The sequence below is a fragment of the Sus scrofa genome, chromosome 13 (assembly GCF_000003025.6).
Source record: "Sus scrofa isolate TJ Tabasco breed Duroc chromosome 13, Sscrofa11.1, whole genome shotgun sequence".
Taxonomy (NCBI): domain Eukaryota; kingdom Metazoa; phylum Chordata; class Mammalia; order Artiodactyla; family Suidae; genus Sus; species Sus scrofa.
In genome coordinates, this window is record NC_010455.5 from 20,799,264 (window position 1) to 20,813,138 (window position 13,875).

Genomic DNA, 13,875 nt, shown 5'->3' on the forward strand with positions numbered 1-13,875 from the left:
AACCACCGTGGAAAACAGTGTGGAGATTCCTCAGAAAACTAAAAATAGAACTACTATTTGATCCAGCCATCCTACTCCTGGGCATCTATACAGAGAAAATCATGACTTGAAAAGACACATGTACTCCAGTGTTCATTGCAGCACTTTTTGCAATATCCAAGACACAGAAACAACCTAAATGTCCATTGACAGAGGAGTGAATAAAGATGTGGTACACATACACAATGGAATATTACTCAGCCATTAAAAGGAAAGAAATAACGTCATTTGCAGCAACATGGATGGACCTAGAAATTATCATGCTAAGTCAGTCAAACAATGAGATACCAACCTCAAATGCTATCACTTACATGTAGAATCTAAAAAAAGGACTCAATGAAATTCTTGACAAAACAGATACTGATTCACAGACTTTGAAAAACTTATGGTTTCCAAATGAGACAGGTTGGGGGGTGGGGGGAATGCACTGAGGGTTTGGGATGGAAATGTAAAATTTGGTTGTGATGATTGTTGTATACCTATAAATGTAATAAAATTCATTAAGTTAAAAAAAAATTATCTGCTCCCCCCAGAATAAAACTGAACTAGAAGTTAATAAATGTTTAGGAAAAGTACAAGAGGATATTTGCATGTATGAAGAAAATAAATTGTATTACTCTAAAGCTATAATTAGTCCTTTGTAATATTGGATGAGAAAAGATAAGTAATGTCAGCATCCCAATAGAAAAAGGCCCATGAATAACTACCTGGAAATGATCTACATGATAAATTTTAAACTTTAAATAATTGGGATCAGAACAGACTCATTAGTAAATTAGCATGTTCATACCATGGATAGCCTTTTCAGGAATGACCGATAGATTTCCTTTTCTCACCATGCAAACTAGACTTCCCTCCTGTCAGTAGGCATATTAATATATGTTCCTGTTTTTATTCCTACTTATAAAAAACCACAAATCACTTTATCTTCATAAAAATACTTAAAGATCCAACAAAAAGAAAGAAGAAAGGAGAAAAGAAAGAGAGGGAGAGGGATTAAAGATAAAAGGAGAGAGGGAAAGGTGGGAGGGAGGGAAGAAGAGAGAGAAAAAAAGAAAGGGTAGAAGGAGTACTCTGGCCCCAATGGAAGTAGATTAGATGGAGAGGTTACAAAGTAGTAGAGCAGATAAAGCATGACGACTGTTCTCTGGCTACGTGCTTTGGAGAAATGGAGTAAAGGAGAAGGAGTGCTATAGAATTTTGTGACTTTTAAGGGGGGAGAATTTGAGAATAATTCTAAGGTACCTCAATTTTATGACCTTTTTTTAAATGATATTTAGCGGTAAAAAAAGGCCAGATTTTACTTTTATTATCCAAAATAGTTTTGTTTTGTTTTGTTTTGTTTTGTTTTTTATCCAGGGATTTCTAGGAATTTTATGTATCCAACAAAACATTTTTATAATGCCTTAAATCTAGAAAGAGACAATGGTGTATAGTTATCTCTGGAGAGGATGAGTTTTGGGGTAGGGTTAGGAAATGTATTTCCTCTTGGCAATTTTAGTGACAAACGTACCAGCAGAACTACCTTGAATTAGAGACATATTTGATCTCCTGAATGAAGCACCTACAAATCCTCAGTAGCTATGCCCTTGCTCTCCTCCATGGGTTGGTTTTCTGGCTTTCATTGGCTTCCACAGTTGTCTTGACTTTTTAAATGTCCTGTTCTCATAGACATTGTTTTCTCATATTAGACGCCTGGAATTACAGTCATTGGTAACCATGAGGATGGGTTTCCTGTGACCAACCTCCAATTTGGTGGAGTCCTATTGAAATGCCAATCAACATCCCAGGCAGCAGGGGAAGAAGGCTTCCCTGGGGCATTTATATTCTGAGATGTAAATTATGGTTTGCCTTGACTTCCACTGCAGTCCTCCTCTCTTTGTTCAGAAAAAATTCTCAGTGCAGCTGGGAATGCTATTTCCAATTAACTGACAAATCTGCAAGGAAGGAAAGTAAGACTATCAAATTCTTGGAGTTAAACTTAGAGTTTTTTCCTCATAGGCCTTGTCAGCCTTGCAGTATCTTGAAAGAATCATGGTTTGGGTGGAATACGAGAGAATCAGAATGAAATACAAATTTACTAGGAATTCTGCTTATTAGCTTAGGAATCAAGAACAAGCAGCTCATGTCAGCTTATTCAGGTTTGTGTACCATCATAATTAAAGAGTGTTTTATAAGTACTAATACATAAGAATCTATTTTATAAATTAAATTGTCAATTTTAAATATTTGTTTTTCTCTAAGAAATGTTAGAAATAATGAGGAATAATCACCTTTGAGGAAAATCAAAGTTATATATCCTCACTCATACATGGAAACTAGCTTCCCTGTCTTCATATCTTTTTGCCTCTTCTTAACTATAGTAGATTGAATTGTTACCTTTAAAAGTTCCTCCCTTCTTCTGGGTACACCTTTGCCTCATCATTTTGTAGTCCTTTGACTAAAAGAAGATGTTACATTACTGCCTGATTTTGGACAATGGAATATTCACAAGCAAAGGTACCAAATGAATGCTCTCCTAAAAAGTATTCAACAACCTGAGAGTTCTGTTGTGGCCCAGTGGATTAAAGATCCAGCATTGTCACTGCAGTGGCTTGGGTCGCTGCTGTGGTGTGAATTCAGTTCCTGGTCTGGGAACTTCCACATGCCAGGGGTGAGGCAAAAAATAAATAAATAAAATGTTCAACAACTAACTCTCAACTTACTAAACATGGTGAGGGGAAAGTTAATTGTTACCAACAAGAGGAAAAACATTCTGATTTGTTGCATTGCTAATTTCCATGGTATCAGTACTCCTACTACTGCCAATTTCAAGCTATCCAAGAGGTGCTGGTGAAGGCAATGCTAGGAAAGATATACAGTGATATATCATGTGTATAATTCTACCATACAGATAGAATAGACCTAAATAAAATTAAGATTCTGTATACTAGGAGCATGAAGAAACAAACGAGGAAGAGATGTTTTAAATATTTATCTTTGTTTTAATGTAATGTATTTAATTGTGTCTTATGATAATATAAATTTGAAGAATGGCTGTTTTTAACGACAAACTCACAAAAGGCTGAAAATATTTCAATCAACTCTTATAAATAAACACACCCAGCTATAGCCCACCTCTGTTTGAAATGAACTTTTCAGGTTGGCCAAGCTCTCCTGCACCTCTGCCATCCCTGAGAAGAACATGCCCTGGCTAGCAAAATTCCGAAGAGGATAAACACAGAGAGAGCAGTATCTCCCAGCTCACTCACTGACCTGCAGCTTGAAGCAGAACCACCTTGATAAGCCTTGTCATGGGGAGCAAACCCAAAGGTTCTGCAGATCCACAGAAATGGAGGATTGCTACTTCAAGCTACTGAGTTTGGAGGTAACTTGTTGCAAAGCATGATTGGAATGATATATGACTAATATAGCAACTTCTTTCTGAGAAATAAAAAGCAGTATCTTACTTTTATGATTATAAGAGCCAGTAAAATATTTAGTATTATCTGGACTTATCACTATTATTTATTTTTATCTTTTTGTGGCATTTAGTCTAAAAAGATGTAAAGGTGTAACCTGGACTATCTGGCTGTCATAATTTCTTACCAGGGATTACCTCCTCATAGTGGCTACACTTGATTGGTACTTGTGATTATTTTGAGGCCAAGTGAATCTCCATAGTAGCAGCATTTTTCTATTATTATGTTGGTAGGAAAACCTGACTGACACTAGTAGAATATGTTTTAATGTCAGTTTGATCAAAGTCAGCCCAGGTCTGCAACTGTACTAGATTATCAGTAACATTCTTCTTTGTGCAGTGATAGTTCATAATGGAAGGATAGTTCCACAGGAACTTACTTTTCTTTCTTCCTTTTTTTTTTTTTTTGATCTTCTCCAGATTTTAGAATCAGACTTTCATGTTTAACTTCTTTAATAAAGTGAGACATTGTTTCAGTATCATAAAAATTGCAATGTAACCAGCCATTGCTGTTGTCTAATGAAAAAAGAATAGAAAGGAATTTGGTATACAGTGATCTGTATGCAGCATATGGAGATCATTGCATGCAGTGTAGCCATAGCATGTGGGAAAAATGATGGTATCCCAATGGTTTAAAAAAAGAAAAAAGAATACTTAACCTATCAGATAGGACCTTACTGTGTACTAACCTTAAAATCCCATATGCATTAACAAGCAGTTTCATATTCACATCACAACCAAAACATTTTGCGCCAGAAAAATATCACTTCTTCCAACTTCCACAGCTCCCACCCTGGTCTAAGTCACCAGCAACTCCCACCTGCCCCCTCCTTGGACACTGCTCTGCCTGCCCTTGTCTTCTGTACTGATCTTACTAAAATAGAACTCACATCAGGCCATTTCTCTGCTCAGAACCTGACAAAGCCTTACTATCTCACTAAAAGTGAGCCTATCTCACTAAAAGTAAAAGCACCATTTCCTAAGAGGCCTGCCAAGTCTCTCCCGCATCCCTCTCCCCTCCCACCCTTCCTCTCTAAGCCCATTTCTTACTTCTCTCCCTACCCAGAGAATACAAGTCATACCTCAGACAATTAGGCTCCATTCTGTTGGGGTATAAGCTTTTGCTCTTACTATTCTCTCTGCTGTGAGTTTGCATCTCATATCATTACTGCTGACTTCCTTATATCCTCCAAGCTTTAATAAAATCAGCAGCTCAGTGAAGCTTTCTCTGATCATCTTATTTAAAATTTAACCCCACCCCCATGTACTTTCAACCCCCTTTCCCTCATTATTTGTGTAAATAGAAATATGATAAAACTGTATGTTATACTGATTTATTTTGTTTAGGGTCTCTTTCCTGCCACAAGAATATAACTTCCATGTGGGCAGGAATTTGGATCTATTTTGTTCATGACAGTATTTTCAGCACCTAGGACAGTATCTGCACATAATAGAAACCAATTGGTAAAAAAAAAAAAAAAAAAAAAAAAAAAAAGGTTGAAGATTAAATGTCCTTGATTATAAAGTTGTGAGTGTTGGATGAGATCATCCATGTACAAAGTTTGGCCCTGTGTCTTTCTTGTCATATAGAAACCTCCCAACACATATTAGTGACAGTCATAATTTTCTTTTTCTTATTGAAAGTCAAATGTAGGTGATCATGTGTAGAAGAGGAAAGAGTGGCTTAAAACTTAAGATACAGTCACATTTTAAAGTGTTCTAAATAAATCTCTAACAGACCTGATGATTTTTCAAAACTATTTAGAAGCTTTGGACTTAACATTATAAAAAAGCAAATTTCAAATTCACTCAGATCTCTCTCCATTTAAATTCTCAAGGGAAAGTAAATAAAGTGACAGATGAAACAAATGTGATGAAAGGCTTACATTCTTGGGTTCTTCTCCTTATGTTCGAACTCAATAAAGAGCTGACTTGTCTCTGGAGCCTTTGCCAACAAATAAACACACTTTTTCTTTCCTGGCTCTCCTTTCTTCCAGGCTCACTAACTCTACAGCGTTTCAAGGCCCTTTGGGATTTTTCTTCTGTCCCTCGGTGAACTCACAACTCACGTGCTTTCAGCTATTGCCTGTGTTCAGATTATATCCAATGTTCTTTCAACACTTGTATGTTCCTTGCTGTCTCTAAATATCATATAACTCTACCAGGAATATGAAATGCTCTCACCAAGATGTCACTTGCCTAAATGGTTCCACTGTCTTCCTTTTTCCTTACTTTTGTTAACCTGAAATGCTTCATCAAAGATCTTAACTCCTTTCTCTTATAGTTCATGGATCTTTTCTTACCCCTTCTACTTGCAGCTGTATTTGCAATAAAATATAGTAAATACATTCCCATTGGTTTTTTGACTTTTTATAATTATTATGAAATATGTCTGTATATAAAACATATTGAGAATAAATACTTAATATGCCCACCATTAAGGATGAGAAATAAAATGTTAGGAAAAAAAAAAAAAACGAAACCACTTGAGTACAATTCTACAGATATATTCTTTCTTTTTCGACAAATAACATCTGATCTCCTAAATTTATTGTTTACCTTTCCCATGCATGACTTTTCAACATTAAAGTATAAATTTTGTTCATATTTGTTTCCTTAAACAAATATCTAATTCTTTTCATATTTTGCATTTTATGTAAATGTTGCCATGCTAGGTTTTTTCTCAGAATTATTCTGTAGCAATTTATCCATTGTGATGCATATAGTTCCAGTTTGTTTTTTTTTTCCTCTGCTCTGTAGTATTCTGTTCTATAAAGACATCACAGTTTATTTTTACAGTTTGTAATAGATTTTTGTCTGGTCCCCTTATTCTTATACCCTTTAATGTCTAATCTACCTGACAGCTGCTTAATAATTTTTCTTAATTGCCTTCTTAGTCCATCTCCTGCACTGTTCAAGAACCTAAATGACTCTGTTTGCCTGTAGTATCACACTAGTTCTCCTATGGCTAACATTTAAGATACTTCACCACCTTTTTATTTACATTCTTACAAATAGTTCTCTGTACTTTGGTAAAACCTATCCTGTTTCCATTCCCAAATAACACCTTCCAAATATACCACAGGAAACTAGCCACTAGAATTTTTTTTCCTCTTTCTCTCCTTTATCTGTGTCCTGTTATTTTAAACTTAATTCAAAATATGGTTTCTACTGACTTCTACCTGATTTAAACCTGTTCCTCTACTTTAATCCCTAATTCCTTTTCTTTTATACCCCTGCCGATAGGCTTCCTAACACTAATGGTTATCATGTTTGCAGTGTAAATATTCCTCTTCATGAATATTAGTGGAATACAAAGGTAGATTCTCAGATTGATCATATGTCCATAAAGAGAAAATGACAATTCAGCATGTGAATGTCATGTTCAGATTTTATGTAAGGTGTTATGGAAGTTCAGACAAAGACTCCTTCCCATCTTTGGAAGAAAGGAAAGAACAGGCTTTGGAGGAGCTAATAATATACATGAAATTAGTTGTAAATATGAGTAGCCAGTTAAGAAAATGAAAAGAGAAGCAAATGGAAGTCATGCCAAGATGAGGAAGAAATAAGAACAAAATTTCTTGAACTATAAACTGCATCACATATGTACAGCATGTAGTAAGAATGGCATATTTCAAAATTTGAGAGTCAGGCAGTGATCAAATAATCCTAGGACTGTTATGAGGATCAATGTGGTAATATATCTTAAGTGCTTAGAACAGTGTCTGATACTCAGTAAATGCTCGGTAATTGTTAGCCAAATAATAGGAGAACTTGAAGGCCAGGTGACAGAACTTGGGTCATAGAAAGTGATCCAAGTGTTTAAAATAAGAAAACAGCAAGGTAAGTTTTGCTTTATAGATAAAATACTCTAAAGGCACTGTGACGGCATAAGACAAGAGGCAGAGGAATTAATGAGGAGGATGTTGCTGTTTCCATTAAGAGTTGGCAAGGCAAGGGCAAAAGTAGTGGCGATGAAGATAAGTATGAGGCAGATTCAGTAGTTTTTAAGGTATTGAATATGGTCATTGAGGAAGAAGAAGGATACAAGATGACAGATTATATGCATGGAGAGAAGCAGGAATCATAAAAAATTAAGAGATTCTTTTTCAGAAAGTGAAAGCATTTCTTGTGCATTTCTCACTAACTATCCGATACATGGTTCTCAACAGTGTGTATGGTTGATTATGGCTGAAACTCTGGAACAATGTTCCCTAATGAGGGGTATTATGACATACCACACTAACGGATCATGTGCACTAAAATCAATTACAGTAGAATGAGAGTACTTTTTGGTACGTAAAGACAAGGAGACATTAATTTTCAGAAAAAAAAAAAAAACATGCTTCTGATAGTGATTCCTGGATTGAGACTGAAAGTCATTTGTTTTATGATTGAAAACCTTTTGTCTCCAGAGTAGTATACTAATTGTGGCTGTCAAATTCATGTTCTTTAATTGTCCTGTGAGATGAATATATGATTTATAATGACAATTTCGTAATTAGTCTTAAAACACAATAGGGAATGTATCATGGCAGCTTCTTAACATGAAGACTAAAATCTAACTATCCATTTTTAATTCAATAGCCATTAATTCAACTTCCTCTGTCTCCTATGTTTACTATTTGCAAGGATGTATTTTAGGAAGGAGAGAAGCAAGCATAAAAAACAAAATTTCTGTTTTGCTTTAGGTCACAGTTAAGAACAAATAGACAATTAAAATAGAGAAAAAGCTAATTGTGGCAAAAGTATGCATAAGACATGGGCATAGTCTGCTAAAGGTGTGAGATCCAGGAAAGGATAGAGAGGCTCTATAGAGTGTTAAAATGGAAATGAAGACCTGAGATACATTTCTAAGAGAATCTTTTTGGCTGCAGTCTAGAGAATATTTGAACAAAACCAGTAGGAAAGGCAGAGGGATACAACTGTTTGCCAAGTTGAGAAAGAATTAGTACCTTAACTAAGGCAGTGATATGGACTATGAGGACAAAGAGATGGTGGCCAAAGGTGATCTGGAGTAAGGCAGAAGAATATGAAAGTGATGGCCTATTGAACAATTGGTGATCTAGCCATGTGATTACCATCTAGTGCCAGTTGGATACATGTGACTGAGGTGATAAGTCATGGTGTAGAAGAGCAAAACTGCCTGAATTTGAATCCTAGAATTGCCACTTATTTAGCTGGGTGTCCATGGGCTCATTAGCTTATACATATAAGCCCATCATTTTTCATGACACTATAGTCATCAGAGAGACCTTTGTCTCTAGAGGAAATAAAACCTGCCAAGTTGTATCAGCTACCATCCCTGGAATGTTACCTCTCTAGTATCTATCTCACTGAGTTATTGTGAGGACTTGGTTAAAATACAAAAGTGCTTAAAATAGTGTCTGGCACATAGGAAGCATGACATGAGTGTTGGTGGTCATTCTGACATCCAGGTACATCTTTGTGGTAACATTGTGATGCACTTCAGAGGATTTTCAGAGGATGTGCATCTGGAGAAAGTGGCACCTTGGGAGAGGCTGGCACATTACATGGCTCTAAACACCCCAACCTTGTTCCTACTCACCAGAACTTCTTCCTCCCTTTTAATTAAGGCCTTGTTCAGCATCATTCAGAAAAATCCCTCATGCTTAATCTGTGACTCATAGTCCAGCCATTTGAACAGTACAAATGTCTCCTCTGCAGGAAGGAGCAGATGCTCTGGTGTAAAACAAGTAGGGGGGAAGTAAAGCAGAGAGCCTCATAAATACAGTGGAGAGTTGGGGCTAAGGAAATCACAGGTTTTCATAGACATGTTAGCTTATGCAAACACCATATTTTTTGTAACACAGTAATCACCAGAGACCTTTTTCTCCAAACAAAATCAAAGTGACCAGAGTTGCATCAGTCACCATCTCCAGAGTGTTGATCTGCCATAGGATGCTACCCAGGGTGGAAAGGCTTCTCTCCAGGTAGCAGGAAAAAAAGTTATCACCTCTTTCTGGTACTCCTCTGGGACCCAGAAAGAAAAAAAATAGTCTAAGTCTGGCACCTAGGTACTTTCCTGAGTGGGTTGTCATGGCAACAGGGTAAAGCAACTGTTTTCAGGATTCTAGGACCTTGGCAATTCTCATGTGTTTCTCTGCCTCAGCTTCTCTGTATGCAGAGACATATGGATACCAGAACTGGTGCCAAAATTGAGATGAGGATTTGAAATGCATGCCAGGATTCCTCTGGGTTACACAGGACCTCAGCCGACCTCCCAGAGTTTAGCTTGCTCGGCATCACCACTGCTAGCATGACCCATCTGGTTCCATAGCCTGCTGGGTTCCGTTTCTCCAGCTGTAAAATAACCGGATTGGACTCAGCAAGTGCAAAGGTTAATGTCAGCTCCAGAATGTTTTGAGTCTCAGTAATTTTATAGAATTTAGAGTTGTTCATGGTTGAGCTTAAATATGCTGTTGTAAGAAAAACATTACCTTCATTAGTATTATTGACGTAATTATCTACTCTTGATCAAGGGCTTTATTGTTATTAAAAGAAAGCATTTAATTCATTGTATATAACATACACATTTAAGGCTATATTATATATATATATATATATATACATATGCACATATATATACACATATATTGTGTATATGCTCACAGAAGTTGTATGTAAGGGTATGAGTATGACTACCTCTCTTCTAAAAATAATTTAAGATTTTTTAAAGGGAACCAAAGTAGGGCCTTTGAGAGAGTAGAGAGACATCCCAATATTTATATATTTTCATTCTTTCATTAATGATTTTGCTTATTTGAGCTGGGACTATATGACATGTGATGCTGTATTAATGGTATATGTATATTCTGTGTGTGTCTTTGTGCGTGTTTATGTGTGTGTGTATGATAGAGAGAGAGAGAAAGAAACTGTATATGCCATGCAAAAATGCAGTTTTAATTCATCCTCAAATTCAGAAATGGCTTAATTTATATGAGCTTAGTAATGCATACCATTTTATCCTTTGCACTTTGAACAGTTTTGACAAATGGCAGATAATTAATAAATATTTGGGGTGGTGAATGAATGAGTAAATGAATGAAATAGAGTAGGCCTACTTGAGTTTCTTTACATCTGCTAAAAAGCGGCTCTTGAGAAAGATTACTCTAAGTGTTCCAATTATCCATTGCTATGTAACAATCCTAAAACACAGTGACAAAAATTCATTTAAATGTTTGTGCTCATAGATAATATAGGTCAGGAATCCAAAAATACAGTGACAGTAGCTCATTTGTGCCCCATAATATCTAGAGCCTCAACTGGGATGACTCTAACATCTGGGGTGACCCTAACAGGTAGGAATGACTCTAACAGGTGGGGATGACCCTAACAGGTGGGGATGACACTAACAGCTAGGGATGACCCTGATAGCTGAGGGGTTACCCTAACAGGTGGGGGTGACTCTACCAGCTGGGGATGACTATAAAACCTGGGGGTGACCTAATACCTAGGGCTGACTCTAGCAGCTGGAGGTGAACCTAACAGGTGGAGGTGACTAATAGGTAGGGGTGATTCCAACAATAGGGGATGGCCCAGAAGTAGGGGATGATTCTAACAGCTGGATGGCACTAACAGCTGAGGATAACCCTCATACCTGGGAATGACCCTAACAGCTGGGAACAACCCTAACAACTGGGGATGCTGCTGACAGCAGTGGATGACCCTAATAGCTGGGGCTGAAAGATCTGAGACTGAGGGACCCACTTCCCAAGCGGGTTCTTGACTCGTAAGCTTGAGACCTTGAAGAGATTGCTAGAAGTTTTGTCTCAACTGGGACTATTTGCCAGAGCTCCATGGGGACTGGCTTTGGAGAGGGAAGATCTGGAGCATCATCACAACAGAAGCTGCAGGACTTCTTTTGACTTAGATGTGGAAGAAACAGCATCACTTCTGATATGTTTAATTGGTCCTAAGTGAGTAAATAAAACCAGTTCAGACTCAAGAGCTGGACAGTAAGGACAGTGTAAAGTCACAGTTGTACTGGAGTGACCAGAGGTAGCAGAGAGAGTGACAGTGTATGAAGAGCTCTGTTAAAGAATATGATGTCAACATGATTGTTTCTTGGTAGTTGGTCCATGTTCTCTCTGAAAGATTTTAGAGTGTTCTTTGTGTCTTCTTTGTTCTGGATTTCTCTTCATTATGTTGAAGTGTGCATTTCTCCTTATTACTCCTACTTAGTCTTCCAGAATCACTTCAATATTAAGGGGTTTTTTTCATTTTTCTTTAATTATGGGAAATTTATCTTGATCAGATATTTCCTACCTTCCACTTTTTTGGCTCATGGAACATTATTTAAGTTTTGGGACTTCTGCTTTGATTCTCTTTGGCTTTCCTTTTGTCATGAACTTCTATCTTCTAAGAAAATTCTTTCATTTTGTCTTTCACCTTAATAACCAAAGTTTTATCTGTGTCCTTCTGGTATTTATACTGTCTGTTGACTATTCTATTTTATCTGCTAAGTATTTGATACCAAAAAATTTCTACTTGTTTCTAATTTAAGGCTTTTCTTCCTGACTTCATGATGCCAGTATTTTCTCCTTTTGGTGTATATTTATTGTGCTTATATTAAATAGTTGTCCCTTTGATTTTCTTTTCTTGCAGTGTATGTAACTTTCAAGTTTCTCATCATTGTGGCTGGTGGTACTAGCTTTCTGATAATGTATAATAGGACAAGTCTAAGGTCTGGCCTTGGTGTGCATTCCAACTGAAGGCAAAGATTGAACCCAAGACACTACAGAAGAATGTTCCTCTGTACTGTCACACTCACAGGCAGGCAATCACCGTTAAGTTTTTAGGGAAAAAATGTATTATGAAGAAAAATTTTCCATAGCTGTAATGCTTTAGCCATAAGAATTGGAGGGAAGAGGTTAAATAAAGGAATACTCAAGGCTTGTTTTTATCAACCCTTCATCTCAACAGTTACTAAGTGCTGCCTCCATACGGACCGCTCAGCACCATCAGCCTGGCCAATGCAATTTCTGTGGGAATGAGTCAGGAAATAACTCCTTAAATGCCTAGCTTCTCAACAACCCACTCCAACACACACACACACACACCACACACACACACACACACCAGAGCATGATGATACATGTCTCTCAAAGCCTCTCACTCTTTTATTTCCCTAATTTCTCAAAGGTTGATTTAAGGAAATCTCCTCCATTATTTTCTTCCAATTAAATATATTTCTACATAAGAAAGGGACAGCAAAATATTTATCCTAAATGCTCCAATCATGAACATCTATAATGATAGAAATTTCACTTCAAATATAATAATGGTGATTACTATAATCACCATCATCATTGTTTATAGTATTTATTATTATAAATATTCTAATTTATTCATTATTTCCTATGTGCCATATTCTGTGATAATCACTGTACATATAATCATTTGAAATCCAGGACCTCTGAATAATTTCCTCAATAAGTTCATGTGCAAAGCTTCAGAATTCAACAGTCTAAAATTAAAACAAAATGAAATGAGGAGCCCAGTTCTTTTTTTTTATTGGGGGCACATACCTATGGCATGTGAAAGTTCCAAGGCCAGGGATCTAACTCACACCACAGCAGTGATCCCAGCCATAGCAGTGATAATGTTGGTTTCATAACCCACTGAGCCACCAGGGAACTCCAGTAGCCCAATTCTTTGCTCCAATCTCTCAAGAGGCACAAATGAAAATGCTAGGGCCTCCGTTTCTCACATCCTCAGCTCTTGGCCTCCCCACATTCTCCAGACTTTCCTTCTACAATCTCCTCCCACCTCTGCTTTTTTACTTATTCAGTTAACTTCTGTTCTAAGGTTTTCCCATCTTATTCCTCAGTCCTACGTTCAGTAATTTTTGGTTTATTCTGCATTGCAAAAGTTTTCTCTGGAAAGATGAACTCTATAGAATGGGATCTAAGGAAAGCTGGATTAGCAACTGAAACATTCTTCTTGGTAGACTGAATGAAGGGAACATCTATGAGTAGTTTCTTATAATATTTTCCATCATATGCGTATGATCTCATTTAGCTCTCTCAATAGCATATGTTAGCATATCACATGATATGTTAATGCTATATTTTTCACACAAGGACAGAAAATCTCGGAAAGGTCAAATTGCTTGCCAAAGGTTGTGGTCGATGGTCTTGAAAGTGAGGAAGTGGGGATTTGGAGAGAAATTATCTGATGTTGATGGCCATGCTTTAACTACTTTGCAATATTGCTATACTTCCTCCTAAGGTACATTCCCAAAAAAATACCTCAAGGTCCAGCTTTCATATAAACTCTGTTCTTCATTTGAATACTTCTGTCAAGGGAGATACTGTGTTTATAAGAAGCTATCTGAGTGCTGTGGTTTTGCT

The 13,875-nt window shown here is 36.9% G+C and overlaps 1 long non-coding RNA gene across 2 annotated transcripts in view; it reads left to right on the plus strand.

The window, feature by feature from the left end:
* Positions 1-13,875, plus strand: part of LOC110256565 — a 392,119-nt gene that overhangs the window by 356,283 nt on the left and 21,961 nt on the right. For both annotated transcript variants that reach the window (XR_002338199.1, XR_002338200.1), the window contains exon 5: positions 3,181-3,406. This is a non-coding gene — a long non-coding RNA (uncharacterized LOC110256565). The remainder of the gene's footprint in view (positions 1-3,180; positions 3,407-13,875) is intronic.